At 41.7% G+C, this 10198-nt stretch overlaps 4 non-coding genes across 4 annotated transcripts; all 4 read right to left on the bottom strand.

Moving 5' to 3' along the window:
* Positions 1-562: 562 nt before the first annotated feature.
* Positions 563-644, bottom strand: trnal-aag (transfer RNA leucine (anticodon AAG)). The gene has a single exon. It is a non-coding gene; the product is annotated as a tRNA-Leu (tRNA).
* Positions 645-4513: 3869 nt separating this feature from the next.
* On the bottom strand, positions 4514-4595 carry trnal-aag (transfer RNA leucine (anticodon AAG)). Its single transcript has one exon. It is a non-coding gene; the product is annotated as a tRNA-Leu (tRNA).
* Positions 4596-5932: 1337 nt separating this feature from the next.
* Positions 5933-6014, bottom strand: trnal-aag (transfer RNA leucine (anticodon AAG)). The gene has a single exon. It is a non-coding gene; the product is annotated as a tRNA-Leu (tRNA).
* Positions 6015-6857: 843 nt separating this feature from the next.
* trnal-aag (transfer RNA leucine (anticodon AAG)) lies at positions 6858-6939 on the bottom strand. Its single transcript has one exon. It is a non-coding gene; the product is annotated as a tRNA-Leu (tRNA).
* Between the last annotated feature and the right edge of the window lie 3259 nt (positions 6940-10198).

Here is a 10198-nt window from a genome sequence, read left to right as displayed (position 1 = left end):
GGCGGGATGGGAGGATGCAAGCCAGGGACGGAGCCGGTCGGTTCCGCCCCACTGACCAGCGTCAACGGACTCTTCAGAAATCCATACTTCACCTGATGACAGTTACTGTAACTATCGGGGGTAAAGTGGACACTGCAGAGACGGGTGTTGGTGGTGATTTTGAACTCTCAACAGTAGCTCCTCTAGACAAAATTGATCCACCGTTTCCTTATGTTGTAGTTCGTAGGAAACTTAAATAAGGGAACAGCGCCGTTACCCTGCACACTGTGGCATCCAGGAAAGATGCACGAGCGACGTGGAGAAGACATGACTGGTTAGCTGACTTGTTGACTGGTTAGCTAGCTGCAAACTATGTAAGTAACGCGGCCATGATTTCTGACCCGCCCATTAAATCCTGAACACAGAAATTTTGAAACACAGTTTGTGAGCCCAGCTCCAAAATTAAATTCTAAATGGTTGAATGGCATTTTATATGTTTTAAGGAAATACATTTAAGACCTATTTAATGTGTTTAGAAGAAAATGGCTGAATTTGCTTTACACAGACCATAAACAGTGTATAATGACAGTGGTGGGATTTGAACCCACGCCTCCTGAGAGACTGGAGCCTTAATCCAGCGCCTTAGACCGCTCGGCCACACTACCTGCATTGCACACCATTTCTACAGTCAAAAATGTAGTGCGGTATGCAGATATGTACGCAAATGTGTACATGTTTCTACCTGAAAACCACCCAAAACATTCACACCTTGAAAGGAATGACCAAGATGCAAGGGAGGTGAAAACCACTGTTTGAATCAAAACTCGCATGCATTGTAAAGGCTTTGGAAGAGCCGTATACACGGTTGCATTGAGTACTGCCGTCATACTAAATGACAGCCCACTTGACAGTGGTGAGTAACCTACAAGAGAGGTGAAAACTCACTAGATACATCTGTTTTGTATTTGTGCCCATTAGTCTTTTTTCAATTCTCCATAAACTGGTCCAGATAATGTATAACTAGCAGAGGATGGTTTCGATCCATCGACCTCTGGGTTATGGGCCCAGCACGCTTCCGCTGCGCCACTCTGCTCTGAATGGACATATTTTGAGGCTGGGACAAACGTGTAGCAACCTAAACATTGATAATTCAAGACTTGTTAAAAGTGGCGGTAACAAATATTTGTTGATGAATGAAAAAACAAAGGTGCAGAGATTCTTTGCCAGTGGCCACTGACTAAATCAAAACTTGCATGACGCGTTTGACAGCATAACAAGTTGCCAATGTCTTTCTGGAAATAGAGGTAGCAGTGTACACTCTTCTCCATAGACTAAGGATTTGGAAGAGCCCAATACATGTCTGAATTGTGTAACACCACCACACTTAACAGATGACTAACACTCAGTACGTTTACATACATTAGTTGGATTACAGCCATAGTTCCACTATGCTCCTCAATCAAACAACTGCAATTGTCCAAGTATACATGCCGGTGAGAAAATTGGATTATTGGCTGAAGCATGTCATACCTCGGTACGATAGGTGGCGCTGTACCCATTTCAACTAGTGGTAACAGAGCCACCTCCAGCTGACCTCTTTACGTCACCAGCAACAACAAACTGCATTGGCATTTGAGAAAGATGGCGCACGAAGAGCGAGACGAAGCTACATATTCGTACATTTCGTATATGGTGTACATGAAAATTACACAAATTAGATGCACAATGGCGCTCTTGCTTGTGGTTATTTCGGAGGAAAGACGCCGTCGCCTTACACGCCGTACATGTTTCTACCTGAAAAACAGCCAAAACGTTCACACCTTGAAAGGAATGAGCAAGCTGCAAGGGAGGTGAAAACCACTGTTTTGAATAAAACTTGGATGCATTGCAAAGGTTTTGGAAGAGCCGCATACATGGTTGCATTGAGTACTGCCATTATACTAAACGATGACTCACTTGAGAGGGGTGAGTAACCTACAAGAGAGGTGAAAACTCACTAGATACATCTGTCTTGTATTTATGCCCATGAGTTTTTTTTTAATCCTCCATGAACTGGTCCAGATAACATATAATTAGCAGAGGATGGTTTCGATCCATCGACCTCTGGGTTATGGGCCCAGCACGCTTCCGCTGCGCCACTCTGGTCTGAATGGAAATATTTTGAGGCTGGGACACTTGTCTAGCAACCTAAACGCTGATCATTCAAGAGATTATTTGCCAGTGGCCACTGATTAAATCAAAACTTGCATTATGCATAATAAGCTGCCAATGTCTTTCTGAAAATAGAGGTAGCAGTGTACACTCTTCACCATAGACTAAGGATTTTGAAAAGCCCAGCAATAAATTTGTATAATGTGTTTGTCACACCACAGAAACATGTGTCATTAACCACTGAGCCAAATTTGAAAGATTAAAGAAATCACCAAGTATACAAAATTAGGTCTCAAAATCATGGGAAAACAAGCACTTCTCTCTGCTGTGAAACGCTGGGGGCGTGTCAGTTAGAGGCGCTGGAACCACGCCCATGCTCGGGAGGGGAGCCTCCTCCGTGTACTTACTTTCCATACTTCTTTCATAGCCTCCTGACTACCAGGAAAAAAATATTGTCCAATCACATTTTTTTTTAATTCCCCAATCTTTGTAAGGTAATTAGAATACTGAAAACATTTTCTTTGAAAAAAAAGCTTTTATTTTTGCGATATCATATGTCCATGTTACGACCCTCTAGTAACAGTCCACTACAGTGGACATTGGAATGCCATACATGTGAAACTGAACCTTGATGGCAACCAAGGTGCTTCTGAGAATGACTCCCTTTCTTTTCATTTGAAAAAACAGAACAAAGTGGAGGAAATAACTACAAATGTCCACTACAGAGGACATTTTTAAACACTTAAATACTATGCTAAAATACAGTTAAACAATTCAGACAATGTTTTAATGGGTTGTCAAGAGACTCATATAAAATATGCCAACAACATTTCAAGCCAAAATTTGCTAAAAAAAAAGTATTATGTGCTTACTTTTCCTCTTCCCATAAAATGTGCTTGCCATTTTCCTAAATGAGGAAGAGAAAGGTACCAAAGCCCCACCCCTTCATATTTGGTATCATTGAAAAGCCCTAAATGTCCTCTGTAGATAGCAAAAGGAGTTAATTTAGTAGTATGAAGTGGGTGGGAGATATTCAGGTTTAGAAATGTCCTCCACAGAGAACAAATTTGAACTACTGGTAGTCAGGAGAATACAGTTACTTTTCTGATAGTTACTTTATTACGACAGGTTCCCCAATTACTCCCTCTGCCCAATTTTTATCAGTTGTGAGGGATAATACCAGCTGTGGAGTAGCTTTAGTTATGAAATAACTGAATCATGTATGCTGCATGCGCACAGAAAATGATAACTCACATATTGACTCTGTCTGAGCTAGCTGCTCCCGTCTCTCTCTGTATAAAAGCAACTAACGTCCATGAAAAAAAAAAACGCGCTCAAGGCGCTCATTTCAGGTGTCCCTCGGTCAATAACCCTAACACACAAATGTAAAACCCCAGTCTACATATAATTCCTTGTCATAGCTATATTGGCGCACATAAAATATTACCTGTGGATTATCACTGTGCTGTCTCTGCTCAGGGAATGAGGCCAAACCATGTCATGATTACATGCAATAACATTTGCTAACATTACATGGGCATGACAGGATGCATGATGTAAAATCACTTTCAGGATTTGCGCCTTCAGCAAAATGCATTTAATTGCCCAAATGTACAATATTTATAACATGAGCACACACTTGCACTCTCTGGCGGGCACGTAATGCCAGTGGCGGAGATGAAAGCACCCGCTGTCGGCGGGGTGGTCGCTGGCGGGCACATAATGCCGGTGGCCGTGATGGTGGCACCCGCTATCGGCGCAATGGAGAGGGTCGGTGGCGGGCACATAATGCCGGTGGCTGTGATGGTGGCACCTGCTGTCGGCGGGATGGGAGGATGCAAGCCAGGGACGGAGCCGGTCGGTTCCGCCCCACTGACCAGCGTCAACGGACTCTTCAGAAATCCATACTTCACCTGATGACAGTTACTGTAACTATCGGGGGTAAAGTGGACACTGCAGAGACGGGTGTTGGTGGTGATTTTGAACTCTCAACAGTAGCTCCTCTAGACAAAATTGATCCACCGTTTCCTTATGTTGTAGTTCGTAGGAAACTTAAATAAGGGAACAGCGCCGTTACCCTGCACACTGTGGCATCCAGGAAAGATGCACGAGCGACGTGGAGAAGACATGACTGGTTAGCTGACTTGTTGACTGGTTAGCTAGCTGCAAACTATGTAAGTAACGCGGCCATGATTTCTGACCCGCCCATTAAATCCTGAACACAGAAATTTTGAAACACAGTTTGTGAGCCCAGCTCCAAAATTAAATTCTAAATGGTTGAATGGCATTTTATATGTTTTAAGGAAATACATTTAAGACCTATTTAATGTGTTTAGAAGAAAATGGCTGAATTTGCTTTACACAGACCATAAACAGTGTATAATGACAGTGGTGGGATTTGAACCCACGCCTCCTGAGAGACTGGAGCCTTAATCCAGCACCTTAGACCGCTCGGCCACACTACCTGCATTGCACACCATTTCTACAGTCAAAAATGTAGTGCGGTATGCAGATATGTACGCAAATGTGTACATGTTTCTACCTGAAAACCACCCAAAACATTCACACCTTGAAAGGAATGACCAAGATGCAAGGGAGGTGAAAAACCACTGTTTGAATCAAAACTCGCATGCATTGTAAAGGCTTTGGAAGAGCCGTATACACGGTTGCATTGAGTACTGCCGTCATACTAAATGACAGCCCACTTGACAGTGGTGAGTAACCTACAAGAGAGGTGAAAACTCACTAGACACATCTGTTTTGTATTTGTGCCCATTAGTCTTTTTTCAATTCTCCATAAACTGGTCCAGATAATGTATAACTAGCAGAGGATGGTTTCGATCCATCGACCTCTGGGTTATGGGCCCAGCACGCTTCCGCTGCGCCACTCTGCTCTGAATGGACATATTTTGAGGCTGGGACAAACGTGTAGCAACCTAAACATTGATAATTCAAGACTTGTTAAAAGTGGCGGTAACAAATATTTGTTGATGAATGAAAAAAACAAAGGTGCAGAGATTCTTTGCCAGTGGCCACTGACTAAATCAAAACTTGCATGACGCGTTTGACAGCATAACAAGTTGCCAATGTCTTTCTGGAAATAGAGGTAGCAGTGTACACTCTTCTCCATAGACTAAGGATTTGGAAGAGCCCAATACATGTCTGAATTGTGTAACACCACCACACTTAACAGATGACTAACACTCAGTACGTTTACATACATTAGTTGGATTACAGCCATAGTTCCACTATGCTCCTCAATCAAACAACTGCAATTGTCCAAGTATACATGCCGGTGAGAAAATTGGATTATTGGCTGAAGCATGTCATACCTCGGTACGATAGGTGGCGCTGTACCCATTTCAACTAGTGGTAACAGAGCCACCTCCAGCTGACCTCTTTACGTCACCAGCAACAACAAACTGCATCGGCATTCGAGAAAGATGGCGCACGAAGAGCGAGACGAAGCTACATATTCGTACATTTCGTATATGGTGTACATGAAAATTACACAAATTAGATGCACAATGGCGCTCTTGCTTGTGGTTATTTCGTAGGAAAGACGCCGTCGCCTTTCTTCTACTTACGGCTCACGGATAGAAATCTCGTGCCTGCGCAGAACACAAAATCGGATCCGATCTGATAGAACGTATACATGCAGGAGTAATGCAACTATCAATTGAATAACCTAGGTGTTTTAATCCGACCTGGTCTGATTTTAGTCAGACTAAGGCGTATACATGCATCTTAAGAATCTAATTATTGTCGGACTAAGCCTTAGTTCAGTAATTCCACTGTGTAATGGCAGTGGTGGGATTTGAATCCACGCCTCCTGAGAGACTGGAGCCTTAATCCAGCGCCTTAGACCACTCGGACACACTACCTACATTAAACAATGTTTTTACTGTGAAAAATGTAGTGCAGTATGCAGATATCCACACAAATGTAGACACGTTTCAACAAAAAAAAAGAGTCAAAACATTCACACCTTGAAAAGAATGACCAAGCTGCAAGAGAGGTGAAAACCACTGTTTGAATCAAAACTTGCATGAAGCACTTGCCAGCATATTAAACTGCCAATGTCCTGGAAATACAGATTGCAGTATAGACTCTTCTTCACAGAGGCTAAAGCAAAGGTTTTGCAAGAGCTGCATACAAGGTTGCATTGAGTACTGCCATTATACTAAATGTTGGCTACCTTGAGAGGGGTGAGTAGCCTACAAGAGAGGTGAAAACTCTGGAGATAAATTTGTCTTGTATTTGTGCCCGTGAATTTCTTTTAATCCTCTATAAACTGGTCCAGATAATGTATGACTAGCAAAGGATGGTTTCGATCTGTCGACCTCTGGGTCATGGGCCCAGCACGCTTCCGCTGCGCCACTCTGCTCTGAAATGAAACATTTCGAGGCTGGGACAAACGTGTAGCAACCTAAACGTTGATCATTCAAAACTTGTAAAAAGTCACAAATATCTGTTGATATACTTTTCAAAAGTGAAAAAGAAACAAAGAATAATGAAAAAAACTAAAGTGCAGAGATTCTTTGCCAGTGGCCACTGACTAAATCAAAACTTGCATGATGAGTTTGACAGCATAATAAACTGCCATGGTCTTTCTGCAAATAGAGGTAGCAGTATACACTCTTCTCCACAGACTAAGGATTTGGAAGAGCCCAGTACACATCTGAATTGTGTAACCACCACATTAACAGATGACTAACACTATATAATGGCAGTGGTGGGATTTGAACCCACGCCTCCTGAGAGACTGGAGCCTTAATCCAGCGCCTTAGACCACTCGGCCACACTACCTACGTTAAGCAACCTTTCTACTGTGAAAAATGTAGTGCAGTATGCAGATACGCACACAAATGTGGACATGTTTAAACAAAAATAATAGCCAAAACATTCACACCTTGAAAGGAATGACCAAGCTGCAAGGGAGGTGAAAACTCTTTTGATTACTCTCGGAAGATATGTCCGTCCTGTATTTGTGCCAATGACATTACTTATCAACCACGTACAATACTGTACTGAGTTCTCTCCCCCAGACAGCTTAACAACCATTTACACCTGGGCTCACCTAGCCTTAGAAACCCACATGAAGGCCGGTTGGACCAACGATCCCACAAGTGGCCCTAACAACTCTGAAACTCAGAGTTCACGTGCGTCCTTAACGACTCAGTGAGGTCACACCCACACAGAGTTTAAAAGCCTGCCAACTCCTCTCCAGTTAATTAGAAGTGATAAAGCCTCTTGGACAAGAGGTGAAACATCATCAACAAACCGTCCCGTTGCCAACAACACAGCACCTAGACTTACCATGACCTGGATGACTGAGAGCCTTTAATAGCAGAGGATGGTTTCCAAGGGAGTAGGTTTGATTTTGAGATTGGTGGGGACACAAAAGTGCTCCAAGGCAGCAATCCTGAAAGTTTTTTTTACATTAGCAATCATAATTTCACGTCATGCAGATGTTATAGGTTAAAGCAACTAATGAAAGACAAGGAGGCAACTTCGAAGAGTTTTAAAGCCACATGGGTGAAGCATTGCTATTCAGATCATCATCACACTAACATTTGTCACAGTGCTGAATCTCATGACTAACATATCCATCATAAATTTTAACCTCACCTGTGAATTTCCAGCCTCTCTTTCAGCTTCTCCTCCTCTATCTCCTCCAGCCTCTCTTCCTTCATCTGCTCCAGCCTCTCCTTCTCTACCTCCTTCTGCCTCTCTTCCTCCACCTCCTCCAGCCTCTCTTCCTTCATCTGCTCCAGCCTCTCCTTCTCTACCTCCTTCTGCCTCTCTTCCTCCACCTCCTCCAGCCTCTCTTCCTTCATCTGCTCCTGCCTCTCCTTCTCTACCTTCTCTGGCCTCTCCTCCTCTACCTCTTCCAGCCTCTCTTCCTTCATCTGCTCCAGCCTCTCCTTCTCTACCTTCTCTGGCCTCTCCTCCTCTACCTCCTCCAGCCTCTCTTCCTTCATCTGCTCCAGCCTCTCCTTCTCTACCTCCTCCTGCCTCTCTTCCTCTACCTTCTCTAGCCTCTCCTCCATCTCCCCCAGCCTCTCTGCTGTCTGTCACCTTTCAAAAATATGTTAATGCATGACATATGAACAGATACATTAGGGATACATCATAGAGCTTGATGGTACAGTTATTGCCTGAGCAAAAAGGCTTTTACTAAATATTAATATCAACTAATATTAATTAATTATATTTTATAATTATAAAATCACATGATCATCTAGAATGTGAGGTTTTATTGTATTTCCACCACAAAGTTTCTTCATTTGTGTTTTTAAACTGTTGCTCACTTCTACACAAATACATGAAAATTAGAATTAAAAATAACTTGTAAAAAAAAAAGTGTATCTCTTTGGCATTTAAATATTTTATATTACTTATTATGATGTTATATTACTTTTATTCAATATCTGTATTGTTGAGCCTCTACCTATACACCCTTGAAGTAACTTACACTTTGACTCCTAAATAAGGCTCTTATATCCAGTTTTCTTTTCTTTGACACACCCACGCACACACGTACACGCACGCAAACATACACAAACAAAAATGTAAATGACACCACTGATATTAAAATCATGCACTGCCTTTCGTCCGGTCCAACTAGCAGGTTGCATGTAGCTTTTACAAGCAGAAGAAGTGACAGTGGGGACAGCCAATCACATCTAAGTTAGAGAGAAACTGGCAGCCGATCAGGGAGCGATATTTAGGTTAGAGGCGGGAGTTCTAGCAGAAACCGACATTTAACCCTTTATGTGTTCCATAATCATTGACTAAACACTACGGACAGTGGTTGTATTGATAGTGACTACACAGTAGCGGCTGAATATTGGTAGGGACGTGTCCCTAGCGTCCCTACCCAATTCTACGCCTTTGATGGTTTCCATCCATCCATCCATCCATCCATCCATCCATCCGCTGCACCACTTCTCAGTTTCAGTAGTGAAAAAAAGAAAAAGGATCCTGAAAACTTTTCTTTTTTTTTACCCGTTTCACACATTATTCTCTCCTGACTTCATTATTTATGTTTTTCAGGAGAAAACTTTTTTTTCGTATGTGAAACGAAATGAAAAAAAAGAAGAAATTCTTGTAACTGGTGAAATCTTTTTTTTTTTCCAGATAAAAACTTTTTTTTTCCAAGATGCAAGTTTTATATTCGCATGTGAAACCAAATTTAAAAAAAAGAAATTCAGGTCAAATCTTTCATGACATAAATAATAAAGTCAGGAGAGAATAATGTGTGGGTTTTTTTTCACTTGTGAAACTGAGCAGGAGTGTAAGGAGAATTTAGTGTACAGAATTTTATAAGGAAGTAAAAATATCCTGATAATTGCTTTGAAGAGGAAAAAAACTTCTCCTGCACAGTTTTTCACACATGGCAAAAAAGAGGTGATTTTCATTTGCCTGCATTTGTACAAGTCACCGCGACCTCGCTTGCCTCTTCTTCTTTGTTGGCACACTGACACATTTACTGGCACGATTCTGTCACCAGATTTCAATAAATGAAATGGAGGGACTGTGAAGGACTTTGCACTTGGTCAGAAACAAATTAAGTCCAACAGACAAAATGTGGACCCACTCATGAAAACTGTCCTCCATTAAGAAAAAAATGTACCTTTAATGTATGTTGAGTTTATGTAGGTTTCTGTACAATAAATACCCGAATACAGAATGACCACAGATAATAGACAGCAGTAACTGCAGAAGAAGTGATTTCAGGTCTTTAACAGAAGTGGTGTTGCATCAGGACATCTTGTACAGTTCTGAGTCATTATGAAGTTATTTAATTTATAAACACAAAACACACACACTGACAAACAACATGTATGAAAAAAAAATAATTAAACAAATATATGCATATATTAATCTGCATACAGTTCGTGTTAGTAGTGTAAGAATGTGGTGTTCTCCTCATTATGTCTTGAGATTTTGTTCGTGGATGTCTTACAGAAAAGCAACTGCTAATTCATACATGTTTGAGCCAATAACCACATAAAAAGAACCCCGTCAGTAAGATCCAGGTGGGACTGATTACTGCAGTTTG

The sequence above is a fragment of the Sparus aurata genome, chromosome 6 (genome assembly GCF_900880675.1).
Source record: "Sparus aurata chromosome 6, fSpaAur1.1, whole genome shotgun sequence".
In the NCBI taxonomy this organism is placed as follows: domain Eukaryota; kingdom Metazoa; phylum Chordata; class Actinopteri; order Spariformes; family Sparidae; genus Sparus; species Sparus aurata.
Note: the sequence above shows the minus strand (reverse complement) of the source record. Positions and strands in the feature narration are given on the sequence as shown.